Consider the following 6,467-nt stretch of genomic DNA (forward strand, 5'->3'; position numbering starts at 1 on the left):
AGGTTGCCTAATCCTGTCCTAGGAGGTCACTTGGATTTTAAAAACTAATGTACTGTTCAGATAGCTGAAGCCTCCAGTAGGCAGAGCCTAAGGGTGTTTGCTGCTTATCCAAACTGGGCTTATTCTTTCTGAAGATGACTTTTGTACTGCAGTAGGATACCAATAAATAAATGCAGAAATTCCTGTGGGGCCCACTGCTTCCAATGCCCAAAGGAACAAAAATTCTCCAATTAATCAGTCTCACTGATTCTCTTCTGTGAAACTCCTGGTTATTTATCATTTGAACTGAATTCATGCTTTCAAAGGCACCCTGCTAATCCTTTGGCAGTGCCATTTCAGAACTATTATAAATACTGATATGGAGAGCTGCACAGAGAATGGGAAATTGTGGAGAAAATCCAAAATTGATTTAAAAAAAAAGATTGAAAGGGACACAGAGAACTGGATTGAGATGTCATTGCTGCATGACAGGGATCTTCTGTAGCATCTCTACAGAAAAATGCCAAGCTCAAACTAACCAGAAACAGGTTATTTTTCCATAGTGATCATTTGTTCTTTTTGACTGTATATACATAGTTATTTATTATTTATATCAAATTTATATGGCCACCCACCTCACAAAAGGTGACTCTAGGTGGCATATAAGGATATAAGACAATAAATATGTAAAACAATCATTATTTTTTAAAAAAATAAAATCATAAGACATACAGGAGATTAGATATTAAAAGCAACAATGGAGCCACCTCAAGATCTCACAGGTCCCTTGTGACTCCTAAGGCTTTTCAATAATTGCCCTATACCAAGTGTTTTTATTTTTTAAAAAAACCACTGAATTTCCCTTGGATTCCCTTTTCGTATGTCTTTAATAAATACCTTCTGATTTAAACTTTAGGGTTGAAAAGTTAATATGTGGTAATACTAAGGGAAACTTACCTAGCAGCTCAGATTTACCAATAAATCATTTTATGAGAGATCAAAAGATCTCAATCAATTGCTACTAGTTAATTCTAGTAAGAATTTTTCTTAGACCAACTAAGATTTTGTCTAAAATTTTTCTCCTTTTCCTCCTCTGAAAAATTGACACCCGTGACAAACAGTTTGCTCAATGGAAGATACAGATAAACCTTAATGTACAACCACAGTTGGGGTGAGAATTTCCCTTGCTATGTGGTTGTTAAATGATTGCATTTTATTATCTTTTTGCCAAGCAAATCACAGCAGTGGTTCAGTGCAGTTGTTAAGCGAATCCACCTTCCCTGTTGACTTATCAGAGGCCAGCTGGAAGGTTGCAAATGGCAATCACATGACAGCAGGACATTACAACCATCATAAATACATGTTGGTTGCTAAATGTTCAAATTTTGATCATGTGACTATGGGGATGCTGCAATAGTTGAAAGCGCAAGGACCAGTTGTAAATTTTCAGTGACCATGTAACTTCCAACGGTCGCAAAATGAATGTTGTAAGTCAAGAATTATCTGTACCACACATGTCAAACTCACGACGTCACGTGACATCACGCAATGTATTGGGATGGTTTTGCCACTGCCGGCAATGGGATGGGCGCGGCTTCCAGATGACACATCCAGCCTGCGGGCCGGCAGTTTGACACCCCTGATTTATACTCTTGAGGTATTCAACTTCAGTGGTTTTCCTCTAGAAGTTTCTGTACTTCAAAGTAGCGAATCTGAGATTTTCAAAGAGTCAGGCCCTGGATATGATTGTTCTTATCAACCCAAGCTGCTGAGGACAATGGCAGCAGAAACCCAGAGGGTGGCAGAAATACTGATAAGAGCTTGTGTTCAAGTCTATACTGTTCATAAAAGTGCAAAAGTGCCAGTTCTTCACTTTCTTATAAGTCACTGGAAAATTATGATGGGCTTCATACAGAGCCTTCAAGTACCTTATGGTTCTGCAGCAGCCCCTCTTGAAAGCAATAAAGTGATGGTGTCTTTTTGCGAGTTTGCAGAACTGGTTCAGAAGGTGCTCTTGGCTGTCTTTTGCACACACAGCCACTTCATTGCACATAGCTGCAGAAACAACCAATAATAGTTTTTGTTCAGCCTCCAAAAAGACACCTGTTGTTTTAAAGGGAAAACCAGGGTGCTTTTGAAGAACTCATATGGGCTTACTATATATGCACATTTCTAAGCAAAGATCTTTTGTGGGAAAATCTTCATCTTGTTCTAATTCCTTTTCTATTTCAAAGATAGCTCCAGGAGGAGCTCAGTGCTGGCACAAAGGGTTGACTTTTTAGGACCTTTGGCATCTTTAGGAGGAGCAAAATCTGGAAATTGTTCAAACCAAATTACATAATTGTGAGCTGGTGAGTCCAGAGGTCACTCTGCAGTTTCTATTTATCTAGTGTTGAAAGTGGGGCTATTTCATTCATTAAAAGAAATAGCTCTTTTGGTGTACATAGTCTGATGTTTAGTGAGGATAGTCTTTCTTTTTATGCCTTCAAATCAATCTTGAATTCTGGTAACCGCCTGGAAAAAGTATTTGAAGTTTTCTTGGCAAGGTTTTTCAGAAGCAATTTGTCATTGTCTTCTTCCTAGGGCTGAGAGAAAGTGACTGTCTCAAAGTCACCCAGCTGGCTTTGTGCCCAAGGCAGGACTAGAACTCATAAGTCTCCTAGTTTTAGCCTGATGCCTTAACTACTATACCAAACTGGCTTTTTATTTCATTGACTCTTGATTAAGTTACCTAGGTTATACTAATTTTGACATTTTAAATGACAAAGTACATTTACTTGGGATAAATCCCCCCAAAAAACTTAATAAACGTACTTGGAGCAGAGCAAGAGAAATTCATTTATGTTAAGAGCAGAAATCAAGATCCTAGAGGGTGAATGAAAACTTATTTAGACAAGAAAAGAATATTCAAAAGCTGAAGGAGTCTTTAAAGGATTATTTTGTTTTAAATATGCACAAGGGGACTTCAATGTCAATGGTATGGGATGCAGGTAAAGCATTTATGCGTGGGATTTTGATAAAAATGAATAATTTTTATAAGCGAAGCCAGACTCAAAAACGTAAAGAACTAGAGGATGAAATTAAGTTAAAAGAAAAGTCTTTGATTTTAAATCCCTCTGATGAAAATATTAAAGAATCGGTAAAGTTGTTAAGAGCACAATTTAACATGCTCCTGGCGGATCAAGCTGCAACTAACTTATTGTTTATGAAACAAAATACATTTTGTAACGCCAATAAACCAGGGAGATGGTTGGCCTATCAATTAAGAAAGAAGCAGAGACAGAGGATAATAGATAAAATAAATTATAAGGGTAAAATAGTCTTCCAGAAGGAACTGATTAAGAAATCTTTTTTAGATTATTATCAAAAATTATATAAATCTACTAATGTGCAAATATTAGATATAAATAAATATTTAAGTGAGGTTAGTTTTCCCCAATTGACAGAGGATCAAAAACAGGAAATTAATGGTTTAATTACTAAAGAGGAAATTGTGACAGCAATTAAGCAACTGAAACTAGGGAAAGCACCGGGTACAGATGGTTTGACAGCTGTTTATTACAAAGTCTTAATGGAGGAGATGATCCAACCATTAGGTGATCTTTTTAATGATATTCTACAGGGCTTAGAGATTCCTCCTTCATGGCGTAGTGCTTTTATTTCTTTGATTCCAAAAGAGGAGCAAGATCTCACTTTACCAAAGAATTATAGACCCATATCTCTTTTAAATGTGGATTACAAGATATTTGTAAAAATTTTAGTAAATAGGTTCATGAGGGTTGTGCATCATCTTGTGCATAAAGATCAATCTGGGTTTATAACTGGTAGATATATGAAAAATAATGTTAGACAAATTATTAATTTATTAGAATATTTAGACAAGAACAACCAAGTCCCTGCAGGGTTGATTTTTTTAGATGCTGAAAAAGCCTTTGATCAACTGAATTGGCATTTTATGTTAAGAGTAATTGAAAAGATGAACTTTGGTGAAAAGATATTACAAGCTCTCACGGTAATTTATCAAAAACAAACGGCACAACTTATTGTTAATGGAGGTTTGTCAGAGGTATTTACAATAGAAAAAGGTACTAGGCAGGGATGTCCACTATCACCGTTGTTGTTTGTTTTAACACTGGAAATATTGTTGATCAAAATTCGAGATTCGCAGGAAATTAAAGGAGTAGAAGTTAATAAAAAAGAATACAAGTTAAGAGCCTTTGCAGACGACTTGGTGGTTACTTTGTCACGACCTATTAGTTCTGTAGTAAAGTTATTGCAGTTAACTCATCAATATGGTTTGGTTTCGGGTTTTAGGATTAATGTTAACAAGACTAAAATCTTACCTAAAAATATGACTATTCAGGAGAAGCAGACTTTGGTTAACTTGACGGGTTTTGAAATTGTTAATAAGGTAAAATATTTGGGGGTGATGCTATCTGTCTCTAATGCAAAATTATTTAAAAACAATTATGATAGGTTGTGGGTTAGTGTACAGAAAGACTTGAAGAATTGGGAGAAGTTGCAACTATCTCTCATGGGAAGAATTGCAGTGATAAAAATGAATATTCTACCCAAGTTTCTTTTCCTGTTCCAAATGTTACCGATTTTGAAGAATGAGATTAATTTAAGTGAATGGCAGAAGGGTGTTAATAAATTTATTTGGGCAGGGAAAAAGCCAAGGGTCAAGTTTAAAATTATGCAAGATTTCCGTGAGAGAAGTGGACTCAAGGTGCTGAATTTGAAATTATACTATGATGCTGCGGTTTTAACAATAATTAGTGACTGGGTAAACTTGACAAATCTCGAGATACTTCATCTAGAGGGATGGGATTTACTCTATGGGTAGCATGCCTATTTAATATTTAACAAAAAAGTGGACTGGGTTTTTAAATCTCACATTATAAGAATTTCCTTACTTAGGGTTTGGAGAAAGTATTACAAAAATGATTTTAAAGTACCATTATGGGCTATACCCTGGCATGCGATAGAGGGAATAAAAAGAGGTGTCAAAATGGACATGGTGTCTTATAGACAATTACTCAGATGGGATGGACAAAATTGGCAATTAAAACTACGGGAGGATTTAGCACAAGAAAATATCATTTATTCTTGGTTCCAATATAGGCAACTAGCAGATAGATGGAAGGTGGATTGTAAGGTGGGCTTTCTTAGAGAAGATGAAAATCTTATTAAGCAAGTGAAGGATCAAAGACAAGCCCATATTAAGAGAATTTATGGGGTGCTAGTCGAACTGGATTCGGAAACGGAATTAATTAAAGATTGCATGATTAAATGGGCCCAAAACTTTGGTGAACCAGTTCGATTGGACATATGGGAAATCATATGGGTAGGAAATGTCAAATTTACGCAGGCACAGAATTTAAGGGAGAATTTTTACAAAATGTTTTATAGATGGCACCTTGACCCACAAAAAATGTCTTTCATATACCCTGACCTACAGCCTAAATGTTGGAGATGTGACTGTTTGGATGCCACTTATTATCATATTTGGTGGTCGTGTAAAGAGATAAAAGCATTTTGGATTAAGATATGGTGGAATATCCAGAGAATTTTTAGAAGGAGGGTAAAATTTACTCCGCAGTTATTTTTGTTGGGTATAACTATTGATTGTGATACAAAGGAGGCTATATTGATGTTAAATTTGATCACAGCCGCAAGGCTGTTAGTAGGACAATATTGGAAGAAGGAATCCTTGCCTACACTGCAGGAATGGTTTTCCAAAGTGTCTTATCTGGCGGAAATGGCAAAGATTTCGGCTTTTTTAAAGGATCAAATGCAAGAGAAATTTCTTGCTGTTTGGGATAAATGGATAGAATTTATACAATTTAAATTGGATATAAAAAAATACCATGTTGCCTTTTTATAATTTTTATATATATATATATATATTTCCTAGTTTTAAACTTTTTTTTCCTTTTTACATATATATTTTCTAATTCCTTTTTAATTAAGCCTATATTCTGCTCTGGGAAGCTCAGGGGGGGAAGGGGGGGTGGGGAAGGGGATGTTATGTTTAGTTTTTTTGTATTTTTTGTTTTTGAATTGTTGTATTTTTTTTCTGTTTTTCTGTCTTTGTCTTTTCTGTAAAAATTTATAAAAATGTTCAATAAAAAAAAAAAAAGAGCAGAAATCAATTCTGCTTCTCTCATATTGTTACATGCAGCCAGGAAAAGGTTGCTCATGGATTCTTCAGCATTCTTAGATTATTCTGACAAATATCAATGCTATTTCAGGGAGTTTGGGGGGATTCGAGAAAGAAGTTTAGGTATCAAGTATGTTGTTGTTGTTGTTAATTGCGAAATCGTGTCCGACCCATTGCGACCCCATGGACAACATTCCTCCAGGTCTTCCTGTCCTCTACCATCTTCTGGAGTCCATTTAAGTTCACACCTACTGCTTCAGTGACTCCATCCAGCCATCTCATTCTCTGTCGTCCCCTTCTTCAAGTATCAAGTATGCCTGTCATC

This window comes from Crotalus tigris, unplaced genomic scaffold (assembly GCF_016545835.1).
Source record: "Crotalus tigris isolate CLP2741 ecotype Arizona unplaced genomic scaffold, ASM1654583v1 scf7180000024441.2113493, whole genome shotgun sequence".
Classification (NCBI taxonomy): domain Eukaryota; kingdom Metazoa; phylum Chordata; class Lepidosauria; order Squamata; family Viperidae; genus Crotalus; species Crotalus tigris.